This window comes from Falco peregrinus, unplaced genomic scaffold (genome assembly GCF_023634155.1).
Source record: "Falco peregrinus isolate bFalPer1 unplaced genomic scaffold, bFalPer1.pri scaffold_35, whole genome shotgun sequence".
NCBI classification, from domain to species: Eukaryota; Metazoa; Chordata; class Aves; order Falconiformes; family Falconidae; genus Falco; species Falco peregrinus.
The window spans coordinates 2,411,647-2,434,904 of record NW_026599603.1 but is presented as its reverse complement, the minus strand read 5'-3'; the positions used below and the strand labels follow the sequence as shown (position 1 = coordinate 2,434,904).

The following is a 23,258-nucleotide window of genomic DNA, read 5'->3' as shown; positions in this document are numbered from 1 at the left end:
ACATTTTGGAAGAAAAGTGATTTTTCTTACATTTTTTTTTCTAGTTAAAGAAATAATTAGCTAGTGCAGAAGGATGGATATTATTTTCTTATTGATGTATAGCAGTACAAATCTTTGAGCTCCAGACCTCTTGTAACACAGCTAAGGCAGAGTCTCATACTACTACATTTTAATTTGTTCTGAATCAACATAAGTAAACATTGAATATTTCTATCCATGTCATCTTAATTAGGAAGGAAAGAAGGACCTAGATGCTTTGCTAATAAGTCAGATAAGGCGAAACTCAAAACTGTTTTCAGATTTGACAAATTTTGACAAATAATCTCTATTTTTAATTATGGATGGGATTAGGTCTGGAAGCACGAGCATAGTACAAGACAACCAACTTTCCTACTCAGCTGACTCATCTGAAACTATGGAACATGACAATTTTAGAACGGGAGCCTAAGAACATATCATCAGCCCATTTTTCTCAGTTCTGTTTTAAGTGATCTTTGAAAAGCATAGTTAACTTCTGTTTCATGTGTTAATACCACATTAAATTGCCTTATTGCTTTGTGACGTAGAGAAACTTTGGTGTTGACTTCTCTGATTTATTTCAATTTTTTTTTTTCTTGTAAGCTTGAAAAAAGGATATTCCACTGAAGTAAGTTGATTGCAAGCAGTTTCAGTAATTGAATCCCTAGATAGATGTCTTTATGCTGGGAGGTTTTGTTCCACTATTAATGGATTTTTAATTCTGAAACAGTTTAATTTAAAACCGTTGCCATAAAACATGTTAGAATTCTCTATTTTTGTGGCAGGATTTTTTTTTTCTTTTAATTTTTTTCTTTCAAAAAAAACCCCCTTTTTAAAAGCTGAGGTTTAAGATGATATTTTTACACTAAGAAATACTGTAAAATGTGTTCTGAGACATTAGAAAGATTTCTACAGGATAGACCTGTTAAGACTATCATGCTGTCAGTCTGTTGCAGTGTTCGCCAGTACTAAAATGACTGCATTTAAATAATATTACAAGTAACTGAGGTGTTTTTTCAGTGGGAAGAAAAATCCTTTGTGACCAAAATGTAAACCAAAGACCTATCTTCCACAAAGTTCAGAAGTCTGTGGCTATCCAACTGCACAGCAGTCCTGTCATCAGAGCAGCTTACCTAAACTCAGCACCTGTTAAAGGGGGATGATGAACTTCTGCCCCTTGCTTCCTTTAATTGCACCCTCTATAAAACCGGTTTCATTTCACTCCCTGCTGTTCCCTGGTGTGGGGTCAGCAGGATGCAGACAGCACCCTTCTGTGCTGTGAATTGGGGTCTGGTGGGTGAGCAGTCTGGGGGGGGGCGGGCAGGAAGGGTACCGAGGTGACACCCCCCAAGCCCAGGGCACACTCGCTCCAAGGACAGGCAGCCCCCCTAAGTCAGCATTTGAGAACCAGAACAGAAGATGCTAGTGAGGGCTCCCAGCATAGGGCTCTACTCCATTGTCTGTGGAGGAAAGAGGTTTATGACTTTGATGTTTATCAAGATGAGTGCTCTATAAATTCATGCTCCCAAAAATTCATGCACTACTATCATGATTTTTGGGTGCAGAGCGCAGGAATTTAGTCGGTGGTCCTAATCCACCCAGCTAATGCATCTTAATAAAGTACTATCTGTCAGCTGAGCTACAGCAGCAACGGGTGTGTTCTGGTCAGCCTGAGTTGCAAAGCAATTTGGCTAGATAAGCATCTTCTGATACAAAAAGTTTTAAGGGTAGGACAAGCCTTACATGACTGTCTCTTGTAATTATCCATTCACACAGATCTTCTTTTTTGACATACTTTGGCAAAATTTTGAAGTGTTCCCAAGATGTAGGACAAGTGGCTGGATCGTAAGAGCATAGATATTTCAGATCCAGGTGGGTAAATATCTGAACTACCTCAGGCAAGATAAACCCAAAGTTTTGTTCCTCACAAATCAATCACAGAAATGAAAAATTATCGTTATTGTAATATGACTACATGTAAAATGGCAAACAAAATATGACAATAGGGAAGTCAGTGGCTTTGTTACATGCTCATATAATCTGGTCCTTAAAAGCTATCTCCTGGCTACATCATTGTTGCAGTGAAATTCATTGCTCTCTTTACACATCTTTGAAACTCTCATGTATCAATGGCTATGAGATCAGAGTATGATCATCTTCAAGGAAGAGTTGGTAGCCCACTCTTCGCCAAGGTTGTAGAATGACCGAATCAGGACTTCTATACCCGTATTGTCAGGAATTTTGTCTGATTTTGTATTTGGGGGAGTAGGGGGTCGTGGTTGGTTTGGTGGTTGTTTTTTTTAAAGAGGTCATCCCTAGAGGATTCTTAGCTCTTCCTAAAGTTAATTTCCTCTGAAATCAATCCAAGTTAAAGGCATTCACCATCACGCAGAATGTGTTCTTAAGTTCCTATATTCAGTTAATCCTGTGATCATGCTCAAGAAGGTCCTCCACTGAAGTCAGGGCAGGTACAACAAAATGAGAATTCTGGATTTGGCTTCATTGTCCAAATTCACAGTGTCTGGGAGATGAATAAGCCAGACTGATACTTACAACGATACATAGCCATTCTCAAACAGTTTAGCATAATACGTTATTCCAAAATCTTTTAAACATGCCAGCATTTGGACATTTATATGGTTTTTAACAAAGAACTCTCTAAATGCATTTAAAACCATTTTAAGCCTTGTATCACTAAAAAGAAGACCGGAAGAATTAAGTTGCTGTGACTTTGCATTAGTGGCCATGACAGCATACATTCAGTTCTGACATTTACTGTTATTCCCATGACACCCATAAATATTGCAGACAGCTAGCTGGCTGATCACACATTGCTTGGCTTAGCTGCTTCTATAATTTAGGGGGGATTAAGTTAGCATTTGGAAACTAGAAACTTTTTTACATTTCATATTTATTACTTTGCAATCTTCAAAAGGAAAATCACCCCCCCACCATGTCCTGATCCATCCAGTGAAAAGTTCTTCAAAGACTAATAATTCCTATTGTTGTTAGTCAGTTCTCTAATATTACAGATTAATGTGGAATATCTTTTTCTGACTCCTGTTTGTGGCCTTGCCCATATGATTTCCTTCACAATATTTTGGGATGTATCATTTAATCATTCAAGGTCATCACAGACATTTTGCCTCCTGCAGCAGTGAATCCCACAGTTTACTTACACATGTTAAATATATTTCCCAATAATTGTAAAACACACCGCTTCTTTCCTTTTCTTTCTCTCCATTCACACTGCTAAATATTACAGTAAAAGCTTGTTTTTCCTGCTGCCTGCTACCATTTCAGCTAGTCCCTTTGTCTTAAAATCTTTGTTTTAGCAAATAATTTCAAATACAACAGTAGCATTGAAGAATATAAAGATGTCATATGTTTGATTTTCCGCTGCTCATTTAAAAAATACATTATCTGTATTGTTAACTTCTGGTGGAGGGGGGGCAGAAATTGATATTGCTATTTATGTTTGCTCCTATGAAGAGGTTCTGCCTACTCAGAGCACAGTAATTGTGCTCAGTAATTGAAGTATGGGATTATTTCAGGCTAATGTGTGTTTATTTACTTCAAGTTAAATTTCATCACTGCTACTTCTATTTCCCTCTGAAATATTTCTTAATCCTCCATAATTTTACACCATCTCTGCTGAAGCACTCTTCTCCAATAGTATTACTGACTGCACTGTTTCTGTCTTCTTCCTTTCGCACATCAAATGTCTGGGACTTTTTGGTTTTGTATTAGAAGTTTAATTTGTATCTAATGCATATTTGGACCATTATATCAGATACTGAGCCAGAGTCGTGTGGCTTTTGTGATGAGCAGTCCTGTCTCACCAACCTGCAGGTTCTAGGAGTTGACAAGCATATTGATACGGGCTTGACTGCTGGTTTTCCAGAAGGCTTTTGGCAAGGTCCTTCACCAAAGGCTCTTACGGAAATTCAGACATTATAAGGAGGAAGGCAGCTGCATGGTTAAATAACTGGGTAAAAGACAGGGAACAGAAGAGAAGGGTAAACGTTCAATAAGTGGTCAGAAGGCTGTTTTTCGCCTTCACGAGCAACTTAGGAGTAGGTATCAACGACAGATGAGGTATCAGTCTTTACAAATAGTATGAAGTTATTCAGGATGCAGCAACTGTCAAGGACTGAAGAAGCTGCTAACAAAACTGAGTAACTGTTTAGATGTATTTTGCACCCAGTTATTAAATGTGTTGCTTTATTTGCCTCATCTCATAAAGACAGAGTGGGAAAAAGCTCATAGAAGAACAGCAAAGATCACGGGTATGGAGTATCTTCCATGTGAAGGAAGACTGTGCAGACCAGGACTCTTCAGCCCAGAAAAGCTCCAATATGTGACAGAGGCATATAAAACCATAAATAGCCAGAGAAGTTTATTGTTTATTTTCTTTCCCTGTGGGACAATTAGGGTTCAGCCAATGAAGCTCGCAGGAGGCAAGTTCACACTGAACAAAACAGGGTGAATCTTTATACAATATGTAGTTAAACTGGTGGAAAGCCTTGCTGTAGGATGCTATGAATGATAGCATTTACACGATCTCAAGAGGACACTGTGTAAAAGCCTGGACAGGAAATCCTGTTGAGCTATTAAATGCAAAGATTTTCCTGAATCCCTCTGGAGAGGTCCATAAGCTGCACATTCTTGGAAGAGTGCATACCAGGAGGTGTCACTGGAGGCTTTGCATCCCCAGGCACCTGCTGGTGGCCACGACTGGCGACAGGACACAGGGTTAGACACCGTGCAGCCGTTTCTTAGGGTCTGCTCCCCTCAGGACACTTGGAACAGCTTCTCTTCTTAAGCGACAGCAGATGTTGTGCCTAACTGATGATATCCCAGTCAGCAAAGTTACAAAAAGACCCGTCAGCTGTATATTGAGGCCAGGAAAGTTCAGGCTGAGACACAGGTTTTAAACACGTAAGGTCATTTCTGTTTGGAAGCCTTAGTCCAGCCGCAGCACGCTCCTGCTCACTGAAAGCTTTGGCAGCAGCTAAGATTTCCCTGTGGCTGCTGAGCTCAGCAGAACGGGAACGGTTTGCTCCTGCGGACTGTCCTTTCTTTTGCTAGCTGCGTGCTTCCCAAATCCCTCCCTGCTAATGAGGGCCACAGAGAGGCCACCAGGACCCTTCTAGTTGTGAAGGAGAAGTTGAGTAATTGCTAGCTGCATGTGCCCCTCTCTCCGTACCCTTCCCAGCAGGTGCGCTGGCTCTTCCCTTGCTACGCAGCCCCTCCTCGCTTCCCCAGTTGCTGCATTGCTGCCCCTACCAGACCTTGGGAGCTCTCCTGATGTTGTAAACTGAAGGAGGGTGGCTATCCTCATTTCCCACTCTTGCTATTAATCCTACTCCTCTGTCCTTGTCGAGATACTATTTCCACCTTCGCCCTGCTGATCTCCCACCTTCCAGGGCCGATGTCGCCCATGCAGCCGCCCCTGCCAGGCACCACTGCCTGCACCTGCCTGTGGCTCCTGCTGCTCTCCGCAGACCTCACCTTGCCCCCTGCGGAACAATGGGGCTTGCTGGGCTTCTTTGCCTCTGCTCTGTTTTCTTCTGCCTGAGCTCTAACTGGGGAATTGTTCCTTGCTTTGTGCTTAAGGTTAAGAAGCTGAACTAGTTCTCCAGGTGTTCCTTATTGAAAATGTCCCAAACCCAAAAGTAGTTAAGTATTTATATGCCCCTTGTTACTCCTGAAAGCAAAAGGAAAACACACTTTCCCTACCATTGTCCCTGTTTGACATTTGCCATAGCAAAATTTACAGAGGACTTTGGTGTATGGCCCATTTGTGCATCGTATTTTTAATTTGGAAACCACAAAAAACCCAAAGTCTCATTGCCATGAAAAAGTAATGCTCAAATCTGTAAGAATATAAACCATACCTTATAAAACAAGCTCTGCTTTTCTCTCACAGCTCCCATCTCAGGTTGCTTTCACTTGGTCCTTAGTGATAAAACGGCACCATAAACTTGTTTTATGTCCTGCTCTGTAGTAAAGCACAGTGCAGTAGGTGGCAGACACAAGAAATTTATATTCTTAGTCGCTTCACTGTGAAAGGTATTAATGACAAATGAGAGCAGTAGCCTCAACATGTCAAATTTATAAACAGCAGAGAAAATGGAGATGGACCAAAGTAAAGGTATGAAGAAAAGTTCAGTCTTTACCAGCCCCTGAAGACTGATGGTGTGATTTGCCTCTGAGTGGTGGAAGGGAGTCAGAGAGGGTCTTAGACTTCCTCTTGTGCTATCCTCCTGCAGATGGCTGGGCTCGGGGCTGGTGGGTGTGCACGTGTTCTTCGCAGAACTCTGCAAGGGAATGCTGAGATGTGGTGCTAGAAAACATGAAGCTCGGTGCTCGGCAAATGCTGTGTCTGCAGCTCACTGCTTGCAAGTCCCGATGCAGACGGAAGTGGCAGGGTGAATGATGCATCTGATACTGCAGCTGTGACTAGCTGTGGCTTTGGAAAGAGCAGAAAACTAGTCATGCAGTAAGTGTGCCTGAAGCTTTGATCTCCCTATAAAATTATCACTTTTCTCCACTATTGAAAGAGACGTACCACATATGCATTAAGCCAAATGGAAGAGAGCATTAGTTTTTGGACTGTCACCGTCTTTAAGCACCAGCAAGAAAATAGGAGTGTGTTTTCCTGCTTCAGATACTACAGATTCTGTGGGACGTTGACATTTTCTTACAAGCTGTCTGTGAACTTACTCAAGAGAAGGGCAAGCTAATGAGGCAAACATTGTTTGCCTTAAGTGTCTGTTTCTCCTGTGTGTCCGGGGGCTGTGACACAGTCCTGCAGACCAAAATGCAACCCCCAACAAACACTAACGATAAAAAAGGAAAGTATACAGAAAAATCCCTTACCGTCTCGGAGATTTGCTTTTCCTTGCTCTTTCTTCTTACTTCCTCAGCGTTTTCCACATGAAATCCCGTGGCTTGACTGTCACACCATGGAAAAACAAGCAGGGCCAGTCTTTCACGTTCCTGCACTCAGCATGGTCCCCACAGCTATTTTGATGAGAATCGTGGGTGGGCGGGAGGGGTGAGCTGAGCCTGGGTGGCCGCTCTGGCTTCCAGATGAAGCTGGATCTCCCTGGTACAAGAGGCAGTCGGCGGCTGCAGAGCCTGGACAACTGACAGACCACCCTGAGCCCCCTAACCAGAGAGCTCCAGCCATGGGAGGGATAATAACAGACACCCAGTTGCCTCCCTCTGGAAAACTAAAGGAAGAGGAAAGGCTAGCGCAAAGTTTCTGGAGGTCATAATCCAAGAGCTCTGGGGCATCCTGCTGTCAGTGGGAAGAATTAGTGGCTGCAGAAAAAAGGGATCAATGCAGAGGTCAAGAGTAATGTGGAGAGCTACACACACAGAGGGGAGAGGAGGGAGGGCAGACAGCCTGGAACATGCCTGGGTCATAGATGAGCATGAACCAGGTTTTGGTTCGGCCTTGTGGACATCAAGAAAATGATGTGGCCCTGTTGTATCCTGCATTGGCACAGCGTGTTGTCGGTTTTGTGCGTTGCCTGTGCTGCACCTCTCTGGCCCTGGCTGAGTTAGTGCACAGGCAGAGACCCCCTCTCCTGTCTGGCACGCCACATCCAGCACAGCCCCGACACAGCCTGCCTGCTTCTGGTTCTGCAGAAGCCCGTCTCTTGCCTGTGTGAGACCCTCTTGGGAAAGCTGGCCACCAGAAAAGGCCGTTTCCCAACCTGGGGAAGAAGCTGATAGAGCAGGGCCCTGCAGGTAACTTCAGTCAGCTTTGCATAGTCCTACTCAGCTTCTCCTCCAGCCCAGGGTGAGGATGCACAGCAAGGTAAAGAGAGAGAACACAGAGCTCAGAACAGGTAGGATGGGCTACCTATGTAGCTGTTTGTGCCTTAATGGCATTTGCCACCGTGCAGGTGGCTGGAGAACCCAGATAGTGTGTAAGGCACCTTCTGACCTTCTTTAGTGCTGTGCGTGTCAGCTCAGCCACATGCACACAGTCATGCTTGCAGAAGGGGCAGGTTGACATCCAACACAGAAGTACTGTGTAGTATCATTCTGTGCAAAGCCCAGGGTGTGCATGGATGAAATACTGGTATTTCGCCATTCTGGTATGTATCTTAGTGACATAGTTCTGCACAGTTGCAAACAGAATTATAAAACAGGTTTCTTTCTACCTTTTTTTTTTTCTTTCCCTAAAGGTGTGGAGAAAGAAGTACAAAAAGATCAGGATGCTAACAGGCCTGTTGTCTCACCCCCTAAGAGATCAGCGGTAACAGCCACCAGGCTCCATTCACCAGGTAATTATGAACCAAAACCCACTGCTCAGGGAAGATTTAAACTTGTTGACTTTGCATCTCTTGTCAACACACTAAAGGGAGACCTGCTATTAAGTGAGGACTGATTGTGTCCAAGGTTCATTAAGCTGGCTCTGAGTACAGCAGGCTTTATCATACCAACGCATGAGCTGAACAGACTTTTGTTTTCTTTGTTACAACCACGAAGTCATCTCTCCGTCAAAACAAAGAGTTGTTGCTATTACATCTTTAAGGTCACAGGAACATTTAGGTTTATCATTACAATTTTCTTATGTAACAAGAGAACAGATAGGTAGAGTGAAATAAAAGACACCTCAGCTACCTGGAATGAGAGTATACTGTATATTGCCTGGGATCTACTCTCACTGTTTGCAGAGGCGCTGAATTTCCTGGGCTGTTTCCGTGCATGACTGGAAAAGGGGTTATCTATAGAATTAACCTTCGGAGTGCTATTGGGGCATTGTCAGCTTAGCCCTCAACATTGCGTACAAACACATGGGTTTAGCATTTCTGAAGAATACCTTTGCTTATTTACTAAGATGAAGGGAATTTATTTCTATTTATGTTTCCTACGTGTACATCAACAGATGTATAAGGTACCTAAAGGCTTTTCTAAGGCTGGCCTTTGGCTGATAACGCTTCTGAAATGCGTGGGCATGGTCCCAATGATTTCTTTGTGCTTGCAGTTTATCTCCTGTTCTGTTGCCTCAGTTTTTAGACTCTACTTAAATACTTCAAATGCCATCTCTACAGCTATATGATGCTTGAGTTGTTATTATGGGGAGCAGAACCCCATGTTTCTTCATTTGATGGTAAAGTAAAAAAAATGTAGAACAGCTCTTTGGCTTCTAGAACATTCATCAAGAGTCTCTTCATGTTTACTAAACCCAAACTCTTCTTCCTCCTTCACACCCAACAAAATCCAGAAAATGGGAGGTTAAATTTAATCTTCCCAGCACCAACAGGATTCAGAATTCTTCTCCTCACAAAGCTACTAGGGTAAAACATGAACTTACCACTGTCTTCTGAACCATACAATTTTTAGGCTGTTAACTGGTGAGATCACCAAGAGAGATCCAAAGAAAAATTTGTTGTGCAGAGTGCCTGACCAGCAGCTCACCAGCATTTATAACAGTGGGACTCCAGTTTAAGCACCAGAACTGATTGTGGTGGTAGCAGCATGTTACAGAACAGCTGATTTGCTTCCACTAGAACTGGAAAGCAAAATGAAACAGGTATTTCTGTTGTCCTAAGGAGGCCTGCATTTCCACAGGTCACTTAATGGTTTTCAAGGCTGAAATTTTTGGCATATCCAATTCGTAAGTCCTCAAATGTTGCTTCATTGTCATGAGAGGTTGAGTAAGTGCCCTCTCTCCCACTGCACAGACTGATTTAGGATTTCTTAAGCTTGGTTGTCTGAAATTATGGCAACCTAAAATTGTTTATCACTGTAAGGATCAAATAGGAAGGTAAACCTCATCTTTATTTTTGAGAGTAGCCTTTAGCATTCTATGAAATGACAACAGCAATAACAGAAATAACAAACAGACAATGTTTTCACCTATTTAACAATTCCAAAACACAGTCAAAGCAGCCATTAAACAGGACAAGGCATAAGGGTAGCTGGGGCTAAGGGGCAGTAGCACAGCCTTTCCTCCATCAGGATCACAAACTTGTGAGGCATTTACTCTTTGTGATAGGAGAGCACGTGTCCTCCAGGTAACTGCCACACCTACATGTGGCCATGAAACAGGCTGTAAAACTTGGAGTGCTGTCTCTAGGTTGTGTTCCCTCTGTTACTGGCCTCCTCACATGCAGTTCTTTTAAATCAGTGCTGGTCTTTGACTGTCATGCAAATTTTTTTTAGCCTTGAATCTGATCTTTAGACTTTTGGTCAGTCCTCCTGCAGACTTGCAAGGAGTTTTGAGATGCAGAGTCTCATAGCGATATCTATTTTATCTATTGATGCAATCCCATTCCTGAAATATGTGTATAGGAACAGGTGTACATAGATGCAGGTGCTCTGTATCCACTCCATTTTAGGATGGTGCTGTCTGTTTCTGACATCTGTCACTCTACAGATTGCTTGTTATCAGTCCTCTGAAAGTAATTCTCTCACTTCCCTTATGAAAATGTCCAAAATTGGACAGTTAAAAGGCAAACTAATTGCATTCCCCATCTAAATCCTCATGGACTGTGTTAATTGTGAGTATATACTTGTCATGTCTCCTAGTTCAAACACAAGCAGATAAAAAAGACCTGGGAGTTTTGAAGTGGATCAAAGGGGTTTGGTGATTATTTCAGCATACACGAGGTCTCCCCCCTGGTCCCACCATCAGCAAAAAGGACATTCAGGATCAGGGCCAGCATCATTAATACATACCCTGTTTTGTGCAGAGCAACAGAAGGGAGACACGAATGGCAGAGTAAGCTTAGTAAGCTCTTTTCAGACCCAAATGAACTGAGAAATTCAGATTCATCCCTGAGGAGAATAGCACAATTTCATTTACAAGGACAGCTTATAATACTGATGAGGACAACACAGAGATGTGTGCTTCAAGTGTTCCAGTGAACAGGAAAGCTAGAAAGACAAAGCAACCTGATGGGATTCTGTTTTCATTAAAACTGGACTGATTTTAAGAGCTTCCCTTTACACTTCTCCCTATGCCTTTTGTTGTAACATCACCATGCTGCCTCAACAACCCAAGATTTTTATACTAGAAAGTCAGGTATTTGTGGCCGTTGCTCCTATGAATCTCTTATTTTGTGATAGTACCTACTGCCTACTGCCCAGCTGAGAGCCCCTTTACATGAATGGAAGAATCTGTAAGGTAATAGCATTCCTGAACAAAAAGGTGTACAGGCTTTAACTGTCATGAAAATGGATAGAGGGCAATGGCTGTGCTGGCTGAACTCTCTTAATGACTCTCTTTTCCTTTTTACCTTTTTGCTCTTTAATAACTCTGTTGGGTCCCGCTGCTTGTGGCGTTTTTAGTTCATGTTTCTGAATAAATATTAAGACCCCTCTATCAGCTCCAGGTTCCCAATATCTTATTCCCCAGGTTCGTCCTAATAGCCATCCGTGGTCATTAGGCTGCAGGATTTCTAGTACATAACATGCTTACAGCTGCCAAGATGGGGGTCCTCTGTGTGTCTATCCCAGCTAGGAGCTGGTGGATTGCATCCTCTGGGTCCCCATGTTATATTTAAGAATCTATTTTTAATGGCTACGTCCCAGTTTGAAGCTATGGTTTCACATCCCCAATATGCACAGTAATAGTGATTAGGGAAATTGCAATAGCTTTTCCCTGGATTCGAACTGGGGCAGAGATAAAAAGGTTTTATTGTTCTTTCTCGTCGACCGGGTAGGTCTAGTTCATAAAAGACTAAATCTTCCAATTTAACTTGGAATTTTGGGGATCAAATATATCGTTATACCGAACTTCTATTGAATCTTCCCATCAACCTAAGGTCCAATTGAAGGGTAATGCTCTTTTTTTTTTTTTTTTTTAAAGTCATGGTAACCAATACCATTAATAGGATACTAGCTTTCATTTCCCCACTGTTCAGTACCTCTCTGCCTTCCTCGTCCACTCTTTTGCAGAGAACAACGGGATATCAATATCTTCTTGGCAGCAGCAGGTAGTCTTCAGGGGAATTTTGCTGTTATCCTGTCAATAATTTCCAAGGTCTAAAGAGTCAGTTATCTCTTAAATATATTTCCACCTGTTTGGTTGCTGTGTCCGTTTCCAGGCGAATCTTATAGTACACTGTCTTAAAACTCTGTACCAGTCTGTTTCATGTACTTCCCAAAGTTCAGGTACTGACAGTTCCCATCCACAAAATAATTTACAAATTTCCACTTGATCCTCTGGTCCCCTGGTACGTATCGAATCATTGTGACATTTCATACAGTAAGGTTGTCTCTTAAATGAAACACAGGACCAATCCCTATCACAATTTAGACATTGGCAAACAACCCAACATGAATGTCCGGAAGTGGGGTGTTTTAAGCAGGGTATTCCCCGGAGATCTCCTATTCTGGGTGATTCGGGTATCTCCGTCTCTGTGTTGTTTTGCGGTCAGCCAGCAATGGTGAGACAGATAGCGATGTCCCAATAACGTCCTTCACACCGCCCCGTGGCTCAACATTGCTGCTCCGTGGGTGGCATAGATAGAGATAGAGAAAAGATTCTGCCAACTATACAAAGGAGGTTAACAATCTTTATCTAAGCATTAAACCCATTTACCATTATCAATAAACAGTAACAGGCAATAACTACAAATGACTAACAAGAACTACAAATCCCTAACAAACGTTAGCTAACAACTCAAAACTCAAACATGTCATAAGCTAATTTCAAAACATTATCATAACAGGATTACATAACAAAACACAATACAACATTTCTTAGCATACATAAGGTTTGTTTGTGGGGGTTAAGAATCAAGAGCCAAGAGGTGGGCATTTAAAGGGGCAAATTTTCATGCCCCTTTAAGGTTAGGCTGCGCATGCGTTTTCATTGTGCAGTTTTGGTCAGGGCATTAGCCTGAATCTTGACCAGGAGGGTCACGGACCAATTTGTTTGTCTCGCCACAAACAATCCTTATCATTTTGGAAAAGATGGGAGCAGGAGACGACACACTCTGTACGGTTTTGCTGTTCAGCCTTTGCCTCATCGTGACTACAGTAACCATCAGCATGTGCTTTTGTGAGTGTTTTTGGTCACGCCGGTACAGAAGAGTGGGATCTCTTCCTCGCAATCCGCCCCGAGTAGTGGAACCCATGGGATACCAAAGCAGAGTGCGAGAGTCTGTTACATAAACAAAAGAAAACTGTTGATCTCCAGCAGTTACCATGTGACTTGTTATTTGTTTCTGTTCATTTTCGTTACCTCGTGAAGAAAAATACCAAGGACCAGACAGACTATCGTGGAGGGAACAGATGGAGTTACCACCCCGACATTATTCAGGACCGTGCTGGACTCACGAGTGAAGAAGCCTGTTTTCCACCTCACATGAGACTTTGCTGGACTGTCATTCTGTTATTCAACTTCTAGTTCATGTTTGTTAAGAAATTGTTATTTGTTGTTTACTGGTTGTCAAATGATTCATTGAATTTACTTTACATCTAACACACGGTTTTCAAAATAAATCAAAAGGGTTGGGTAATACATATAATAACCTACAAAAACAAAACCTAAAACCAACACTGATAACTATACATTCCAGTTAAGTAATAAATGAACTATAAATACTATAGTTTCTTTAAACATTCTTTTTTTTTTTTAATACATATGCGTCACTATCATGGCTAGACTATAGGGATTTCGCATGCGCGGTCTTTCCAGATTGTTCCAGTACATTCTGTGGGGTTTAAAATTGCGCATGCGCATGTTCAAAGGCATACACGATAAAAGATAGCTGCTGGGTGTCCAGATGAAGTCCTGGACCCATTTCCCGAGCTTACCACTCCGGTAAGTTTGTTAATGGTAACATTTATGGCACTATGGCCAAATGACAGGTCCTTGCTTTCAGTGCAATGTTTTCTCACCGTCAGACCGCCACGTCACCTGCCAGGGAGGAAGGCTCTGGATGGTCTAACCTGTATGGTTCATTATAAAGGGGAACCAACCCCCCCTTTTTTTTTTTTTTTCTCGTTGGTTAGGCAGAGGGTGAGTTTTTCTGCTGTCACACATCAAGAACTTATGGTGGAGGTGGAAAAGTATAAAAGACGTTACCACATCCTCGTCTGTGCGTTCCTGATGGTTGTTTTCTTTGGTATTCTACTTGTATTCTTCATCAGCCTACATTGTTGTATGAATTGTTAATAGTTAATTATTCCCAGATTCCTGTTTGCTATTAAATTGTTATTGTGTTAACTATCTAATCTGTATTGTCGACTGTACATTTCGGCGTACTACTCGAATTTGTTTAACGCCATTGGGTGAAATCATAGTAGCAAATTGCATGTTAGTTATAACGTGTTGAATTAATCTTATAAAACATGGAACAGCACATGGCAAAAACAATAAGGTGGCTAATCCACATAACAAATAAAATAGGATTCGTTTTACCCAGGGGCTCCCGAGAAGCCAGGAAAACAAGTCAATATTCCAGTCTTTCCAAGTTCGGATGGGAACATGGGCTAACCTCCCTGTCTCTGATGTGATTTGTTTAACTCCCTCACCATTGCCATCAATTTTCAAATAACAATTGGAAACATTTCATTTACCACAAACACTTCCTTCTTCGGCTAGCAGGTAATCGAGAATCATTAGAATAGTTTGGCTCCTGATCTGTACTTACAGTTTGGATTTTACCATCTGGTATTAAGGATAATTCCTCCTTTCCTACCTCCTCTGCTGCTGCAGAGTTTCACCTGCACATCCCATAACAAGTCACTGTCATGGTAAAACACACAGATTTACATTAGTAGAACTACTACAGAGTGTATTTTATTTCAGTTTTTCTGCCAATATTCCCCATAGCCTTGCTGAGCAAGGGATATTGTTTTACCTGAACTAGGCAGGCCTTCCCCTTATCATTTTTACTGTAACAGGTAAAGCATTTTTTCCTTACCTGGAATTTATTTCCAGATATACCTGGTTAAAGATTTCTTTTCCACTTAAAGATTTTGGTGAATTTGGCAGTCTTACTTGTTTTCTTAGTTTGTACTTTAAAGGTTTCAGGATGTTTTCCTGGTGGCCAGCAGCTCCCACAACTGTAACAAATTCTTTTCACTGAAGTTTAACACCAAATAAGTTGGTTTTGTATTCACTAAAAATTCCACCTCATTTTTCCTAGTCCCTAGTTCACCAGAACCCCTTGTTGGTTCTTTAGCTCAGGGCCATCTCGCTTCCAGTGTCCACTTTCCCTACAATATGCTCATTCGCTTCTGCCTGATATTCCTCCTCGGTCTCTGCTTCCTCTCCTCTACCAGTTTAGCACGACCCAGCTCTTCTTCTCTCACCTTCTGTACACGTCCCCTGTTCCTTCTATCAACTTTTCTACATCACGATTACCTTAGTAAAAATCAACTCAAACCTTTATCCAGGCCTATTCACAACCAACTTTCCAACATCTAAATTTCCCCATCCGAGATTCACCTTCACTCTCCTCAGACCCGCTGCCTGCCCTAGAGGGGCCGTTACCGGTCCTGTTGTGCTGCAAATGCTGCAGCAATCGGGGTGACATTGTCAGGTCCTTCTGCTCAATTGTCAGCAACAGCAACCCCCTCCTCCCCACCATCAGAAGGGTTCGGGGCAGGAGATGCTCTTCCTGCTCTGCAGGTTACACAAGCCTGCCTCTGCTACAGCACTTCTGTTTTGACTCTTTCTGACCCTGAATGCAAATCTGCTCCTTGTTGCTTTAAGTCTGCGTTCTTACATACCACGCCTTCGCAGGCAAACAGCAAACACCCTGCCATGCGTCCCGCAGGGCTCAGCCGCACCTTCGAGGGGCGACGGGGCTTTGTACAAACTCACCCCGATACTTTAACACTTTCACAGGGTCTAGATAGCGGCGGGAGGGGAGGGAGGGAGGTGGTAAGGGCTGCTGCGGGGGGGGGGGCAGGGGGGGGCGGTGGAGGTATATACGGAGGGGGAGAGGTAGGGATCTCATCCTCACTTCTATTCTTCTTCTTTTCCCCCCTTTGTTTTCTTTTAACGGGAACAAAAGGGCCCTAGTTTCAGACCCTGCCCATAAGGAAGCATACTCACTTTCCTCCGGGCAAAAGGGGTCTTTTGAATTCACATATCTATTCAAAGCCTGGCATATCCAGTCTTCAGGTGCCCCGAAGACTGGTCGGTAGAGGTGGTCGCCCCTGATTTGTTTCCCACCCCAAACTTCCATACAGTAGTGTATCAATCTTACTTTACTCTTACCCTGCCTAGAAGGGTACGCATCCCAAAATTTTATCATGAGTCCTAGCGGACTCGCCGGTGGTATCTGTGGGAGCCTAATCTGGACCCCAGAACCACCCATGGGATCAGAGGGCTTGCTTTTCCTCTGTCCCATCTTCCGAGGCGCCTTCTTTCACTCGCGCAGTCGCTTCCCCTGGTTCGTGGCGCAGCCCCTCGCGGGGTCTGGAAACCGCACTACTGAGGGTCCGCACTCACTTCGCCCTCCCTGGGCGTCGCACACAAGCACGCTTCAGGATACCCAGCCCCAACCGAACGGTGAACCGGCCTATACTCACGCAGGACGCGTCCTGCATCTTCATTCGGGCTTCGTGCACAGAGGTTATGGGGTAACCGGTTTTATTTGCGTACTGTCACATTTGAGGTTCGTCGGTAAAGGGTTTGGCGTAGAAGCACCCTGACAAGGGCCGCTTATCCAGCGGGGCGCCTCCCCTGCCACGGACCTCAGGCCAGATTGCCCTTATCCGAGTCACGGCACCAAAATTGTTAGAGTTTACCTGTCCAATGAAATGACAGAGACTGGCCAATTAGAAAATGTGATTTATTAAAGCAAGCGACAAGTAAGCAAAACAGCGCTGGGCGGCCGGGGAGTCTCCTGCTCCACCAACGGCGCGCAAATTCAAGCAAGCTGAGCAGCTCTTTTTATCTTCCCCGAGGTCGCTTCTGACACCTTCAGTAGCCCCTCTGCTGCTTCTGTTATCGTGGTTTCTCGTCAGACAGGACGTTCCCATGTTTGGTGCAGCAAGATAACATTGTGGACATGTCTCTTCTTGTTAAACAGGACGTTCTTAAGGCCACCACGATGGGTTCCTTCCTCTTGCTTACCTTGGTCGCTCAGCAAATTCCCTTTAGTTACTTATTACAGTACCAGCCCAGGAGAGAGGGGAGGCTGCTGCAGCCCCCCCCGGCTGCGGCCAAGGAAGTGTGTTCCAGTGGGCACACGCGTGCCGAGCGGGCATGCCCGCCACACACACGTGTGCATGCAGGTAGGGTCAGCGCTGGGTTATGCGGTGTACACACCCGCACAGGCAGGCAGAGGCAGCCCCCAGCCCCTGGTGCCTGTAAGCACGCCGCAGGGGGCTGCGCTTTTCCAGCGCCGGGTGGGCACCGGGGCCCGGGGGGCAGCGATCTCGCTCGGGCTCTCGGCAGCGGAGCTGGGCAGCAGCCCGGGCTGCGAGAGGGGGGCGGCTCGGGGGGCGGGGGGACACCCGGGGCGGGGGGACACCCCTCCCGGCCGGCGGGCGGTCCGGCACCGGTGCCGCGGGCTGGAGCGACCCCGCCCGCCCCTCCGTCGGGGCCAGCCGGCGGCTGGAAGCCGGTGGCCGCCCCCCGCCCCTGCGCCGCGGTGCGCTCGCTGCGGGGTGCGCCGGCGGGGCCGCTGTGCCCGGGCCGCAGAGCCCGCACGGCAGCCGGGGAGGGCTCCGCCGTCCCCCCCCGCCCTGCCCGGGGGCGGCTGCGGGAGCGGCGCGGGCGAGCCGGGGGAGCTGCGGGTGACGGGCGCCCCCCGAGCGGCTGCGGAGGACGGGCACGACCGCGGCAGAGGCCGCGAGTGCGGCGTGAAGGTGCCGGTCAGCCGGAGCCGCCTCCCGCGGGGGGGCCCGGGCTCGCTGCCGGGTCTCCGCGCGGTCGGGGCTGTCGCTGCCGAGGTTCGAGACGTTTCGCCGCCGCCCCTCGGCCCGACACGCTCCTGCGACGGCGGCGCTGGCCGTGCCCGGCTCGGGGCAGGCGTTGGCCAGCCGGAGAGCGGACCCCTTCTCCGGGAGAGGCCGGAGCGAGGCGGCGAGCGCCAGGGAGCGCGCAGGGAAGGGAGCGGGCAGCCCTGCGCAGGGGGCGAACCCGGGGGCTGCGCCGCGGCTCCGCACTCGCGGCTCCGCCTCAGCCGCCGGCAGCCCCCGCAGAGCCGCCCCCGGCCCCGCACCGCGCCGCGCCGCGCCGCAGGCAGCCCCCGGCGCCCCGGGAAGCGTTGCGGACCGACGGCTTGCACGTCGGTGGTCAGCAGAAGGCAGCTCTGCGCCTTAAGTGGCGACGTAGAGAAAAGATGTGAGGGTCTGCAGCGAAGCACAGCAGAGGGTCCGGAGGACAGGCGTGTCGCAGGCGCTTGGCAGCACACGGCCTCGGGAGGGGGAACAGACGCCATGGGGCAAGCTGGGGCACAAGGTAAGCTCAAGGAGAACCAGTTGGTTAATGGGACCAAACAGAAATTACTTGAACTGTGCATGAACACTTGAGTGAAACTAAAGACCGCTGTGCCTTTAAATGGGGACGAGGCTCGTAAGACCCAGTGAGGGTTAAGTGTGACTAAAGGTCATCGTAAACGGTTTTTCCAGGTGTATAAAGTATTTTCCTGTCGCGAAGAGCTGTGCTAGCTTTGTGGGTTTGCCCCCCAGCTCCCGTCCCCGCAGACACGCGTAGCTGGTCCCTCGGCCGTGCGGGTGCTCGATCCGTTGCACGGCGGGCGATGGGATCCGGCCGTTGGACGGCAGCATCAGGTCCCGAGGAGACGGTCGCTGCCGGCCTCGGCGCTCGGAGGGGCGGCGCGACGTCCCGGTGCGACATGTCCCTTCCCGGGGCTCGCCCCCCGTCTGGGTGCGAGGGGGGTGGCGGCCCGGCGAGTGGCGGGCCTGCCGGGGTGGGAGATGCGGCTCCAGGTGCTTTGGCCGCCGGCCCGGACGGTGCTTTCGCCTCTCGTTACGCGTTCGGGGGAGGCAGGAGGGTCGCCGTTACCGTCAGCGAGCCCGTGCTGCCGCCGCTGCCCCGGCGCCGGGGCTGTGTGGCATCCCGGGGTGGCGGGGAGCGGAGCGATGCGCCTCGTCCTTGCAGGGTGCTGAGCTGCCCTTCCCCGGGGCCAGGGCTCGCTGCCGCTTCCAGCTGCGCAGGATTTGGTCCCGCAGCCTCAGGGTGAGGGCTGGATTTTCGCGAAACGAGGAGGAGCTGCTGGCACCTTCTGTACTGGCGGGCGGCTTGATTTCTTGCTGTGCTTTTCGTACATTTTTAATAGCCCGGTGGAGTACAAATTGTAAAGGAAACTTCATACGCAGAGTTTTAGAGTTTGAAGAGAGATTATTCACCCTCCAGCTGTCGTGAGGTTTCACCTCTCCTTCCTGGCAGGACTGATCTTCCAGTTAGAAGTGAAACAAGGTCAAACGGTTAAAAAAAAAGGTTTCCTTCTGTCAGGGCGAATCTAAATCAATCAAATTCCCGGGCACCAAAGTGTGTTGTGTAACAAATGTGAGTGCAAAGGTAAGCACGTAGCTACAGGTAGCAGAAGAGCATGTGCGAGAGAAGTTGTGGGTCTTCTCTCTAAGTTCTAACACCTTGCTCTTTGCGCTGTTCTTCTGCAAATTTGCCTGGATTTTAAGCATGGACAGAAGAGGGAGAGAACGAACATATGCATTTGATTTACTTAATAGAAACTATCTTGGCAGAAACACATGCTTGTGCTGTGTATTCTGTTAGAGTTTGGCTTTTTAAAATACTCGTATGTTCTGTCTAATGAAAAGCTGGTAGTATCTCCCATTCACCTAAGAATATATGTTCAAACATAGCTTGAGGTATGCTGCTAATCACGTTAAGAAAAATGTATAGCTTAATATCAAACTAGCTAAAGTGCAGTCACTGGGGAATATCTCGGTGCTTGTAAACTTTAATTTAAAGAGTGCTATGAGGCTGGATTACCCGATAACCAGTACAATTGAAACAGCAATATAGCCCCTCTTTTTTGAAGGAAGACTGTAGGTCATTTTGAACAGCATAGAATCATAGAATCATTTAGGTTGGAAAAGTCCTTTAAGATCATTGAGTCCAGCCATTAACCTAACACTGCCAAGTCCACCACTAAACTGTGTCCCTGAGCACCACATCTACACATCTTTGAAATGCCTCCAGGGATGGTGAGGCCACCCTGAAACTTCCCTGGGCAGCTGGTTCCAGTCCTTGACAACCCTTTCAGTGAAGAATTTTTTCCTAATGTCCACTGAAAACCTCCCCTGGGGCAACCTGAGGCCATTTCCTCTTGTCCTATCCCTTGTATCCTTGTTGGATCTGGTAGAAATGATCCCTAAATGGCAGTGTGTGAAGGATTAATTTAAATTCCAGATTCTGGTTGCCTGGCATTAGCAAAAATAAAGTTTTAGTGTTATTTCTCTTAACAGTTAAAAATTAGATGCAGGAAAAATAAAGAGAAACACTAAGTACTGAATTCCGCGCCCCCCCCCCCCCCCCCCCCCCCCCCCCCCGGCCCCCATTTACATTTTGGTAAGACAGAACTAATTTGCTCTCCTATCTGCTGTGCATCCTGGTGCTGAGCTAATCTTTTCTATGCCCTAGATTGTTATTAGCCTTGCTTGCTTATTACTGAAAGATTTACTTTCTAGGACTCCTTTTAATTCCATTTGCTCCTACACTGCCTTTCGTCTTAAATGTTATTTTTTTGTGGTGTCCTTTGAAAGATTCTTGGCCTTTTCTAACCTGGGACAAATTTATAGTAGCCTGCTCGAGTTTTCCTAATCGTTAATGATCTTCCCAGCAGGATATGTTCTTTGTCTTCTTCCTAACATGATTCGGGACACATTCTGTTTTAAAGTGCCCTTACCCTTGAACCATTGTGCTGGGATTTAGTGTATTGACCCAAAGTCTAGTAGATTTTTCTTGAGGCTTTTCTGTGTCACTTTGCACAGCGCTCATAAGATACCTGCTGTCAAAGTGCTTGCATTTTAGTAATAACACCTTGGCATTGTTAAATTAAGTCTGTTTAAATTTTCCTTTGGCCGACTCATCTGTTTTAATTCCTTAAGTATTCAGGTTTGTTCTGAGACAGGTCGAGGAAAGGAGCACTTGTTCTTTACAGAGGATGCAATAGCAGAAATAAATGTGTAAATAGGCATGACCATTAGGCCATCAGGGGTGTTTCTATGGGTATGCCTGCCATGCCCAGAATGGTGTAAGAACAGTAATCCGCTTTGCGGATTTGGCTGTATGACCATATCACTATGTTTAGAGGTGCAGGCATCAATAGATGCAAGTGTTTTCACAGAATTAAGAAAACCATCTTGTCCATGCAGTCCAGCCATAAATGATGCCGAGAACAACAAATAATAGAAAAAAAAAAGTCTTTTCAGAGGCATATGAGTAAATAGAGTATTCTGTGCTGTCCTGTACATGCATGTGTGTACATGTATTCGTAGCCAGTGAGTCATGGCTCCTAAGCCTGATTTAAAAACTGAATGAGTTCATTATAATCCCCCTCCCCGCCTTCCCACCCCACCCCCCCAAAAAAAAATAAATCTGAGGAATCAATCTAATCTGCTTTACTAAATGAACATGTGAAAGTGCTTACCAGGGATAAACCTGGGGACTCTACATATTTCTCTCTTTTTTCCTCCAACAGAATGAAAACACCTTTGAGACAATAAAGGAGTTGGAAGAGGAGCCAGTGTGTCCCATTCAGTATTCTCTGTGTATCTGCGTGCACCGCTTCCCCTGTTTGGTTTCTGATCTAGACAGGAAGGACAGGGAGGGTGTAAGGACATTGCAACTCTCAGAGAGAAGATAGGCTTTTGTGCTGGCTTCAGCCCAGAGAGAAGATAGGCTTTTGTGCTGGCTTCAGCCAGTTCTGAGCTCTTTGGGGCTTAAATCTCCCCAGAATGGGTGTGATGTTGAGTTGTCTACTCCAGGGCAAATGGAGAGGAGGAGGGGCGCCTGGAGGGAGGACCCAGGGCGCAGGGGACACCCTGAGCATCAGAAGGTGTTGGAACCAGTGATGACTAGAGCTGTGACCAGGGGGGACCTCTCAGATTTCTCTGCATGTGGTACCCCAGTTGCTGGGACATACATTAAGCAGAGATTGTGCGGTGTGGCGGGAGGGTGACTTGGTTTGCAAAGGGGGAGCTCAGGCCAAGCCCCTGCAAGGCAGGTAGAACTGCAGATCCTCCCTGTGCTTCGTGTTCACCTTGCCTGTGACAACGTGCCGCAGAAAAGCTGAGCACAGCCCTTTGCTGACGCCCAGCAGCTTGTGCTCCCTGCTGTGCGCCTCTGAAATATTTTGGTTGATCCTCATTTCATGGCGAGCTCTATTGTCCCCCCAGCCAGGGCTACTGCAGCAGTAGCAAACCAGGGCTTCTAGTTACTCCCCGACGCCTGCCTTCCTCCCCCTCTGCATCTCCCCAGCTCTCACAGAGGAGGGGTTGCCAGTGGTGCCTTCTCCAGGCAGGGCACATCTGCAGCTTCCATTGAATACCCTCCTTCCCTTTGAAAGCCCTGCCTCTTTCTGGCGGGTGGGGTTTGCTCATTTCCGTGAGCGCTTTTGCAGGTGGTGGTGACATGGGAAGGAAAGGGACATACAGTGCTGGAGGTAAAGAGCCGCTGCGCGTCTGTTTACACCGTGTTTGTACAGCTGAGGTGGGTACAAATCGGGGGTGGCTTTGCTGGAGAACTCTGCCAGGGATATAACTGACCGCCTGTTTGGGAGTCCCAGAGCAGCACGTTCGGTAACAGGAGATCGCTGCGCTGCCTGCCCTTGCCGTTGCTGTTGCGCATGCGGCAGTAAACACCTCCTCTGCACAAAACTGAGTCCGGGTAGAGTCCACGGAGACAGTTTTGGTAAGAATCCCAGGTGCTGCAGAAAAGCAGTCTGAGGTCTCAGCTGAGCTGTACTGCTTCAGAAGGGAGATCAGCCATAGATGCGTACGTGCTTTCTTTCTCAGAGAGGGGAAAGATGGTGTGGGATAGTCCTTTGCTCGGTGGTCCTGTGGGCATGTGCACCGGAGAGGAGCCATCACAGGCCACCTCTTCCTGAGCAAGCCACCACTGTGGGAGGCACTGAGATGCTCAGCAGAGGCAGTTTAGGAGCGACAGGGGTGATCTGTCCCGCTGCTTGGAGGTAATCCCCTCCATACAACCCTGAGATGCAACGTACCCAGCTAGAAGGAATCCCAGTAGAGGTGGACAAAAAGATGAACACGTGCAGGTATTGCTCCCCAGCAACATGCGAAAAAAT

At 46.5% G+C, this 23,258-nt stretch overlaps 1 long non-coding RNA gene across 1 annotated transcript; it reads left to right on the top strand.

Annotated features, from left to right (window-relative positions):
- Positions 1–18,059: 18,059 nt before the first annotated feature.
- LOC129783367 (uncharacterized) lies at positions 18,060–21,958 on the top strand. The gene is made up of 3 exons (XR_008745258.1): positions 18,060–18,421; positions 21,651–21,718; positions 21,844–21,958. It is a non-coding gene; the product is annotated as an uncharacterized LOC129783367 (long non-coding RNA).
- The last annotated feature ends 1,300 nt before the right edge of the window (positions 21,959–23,258 follow it).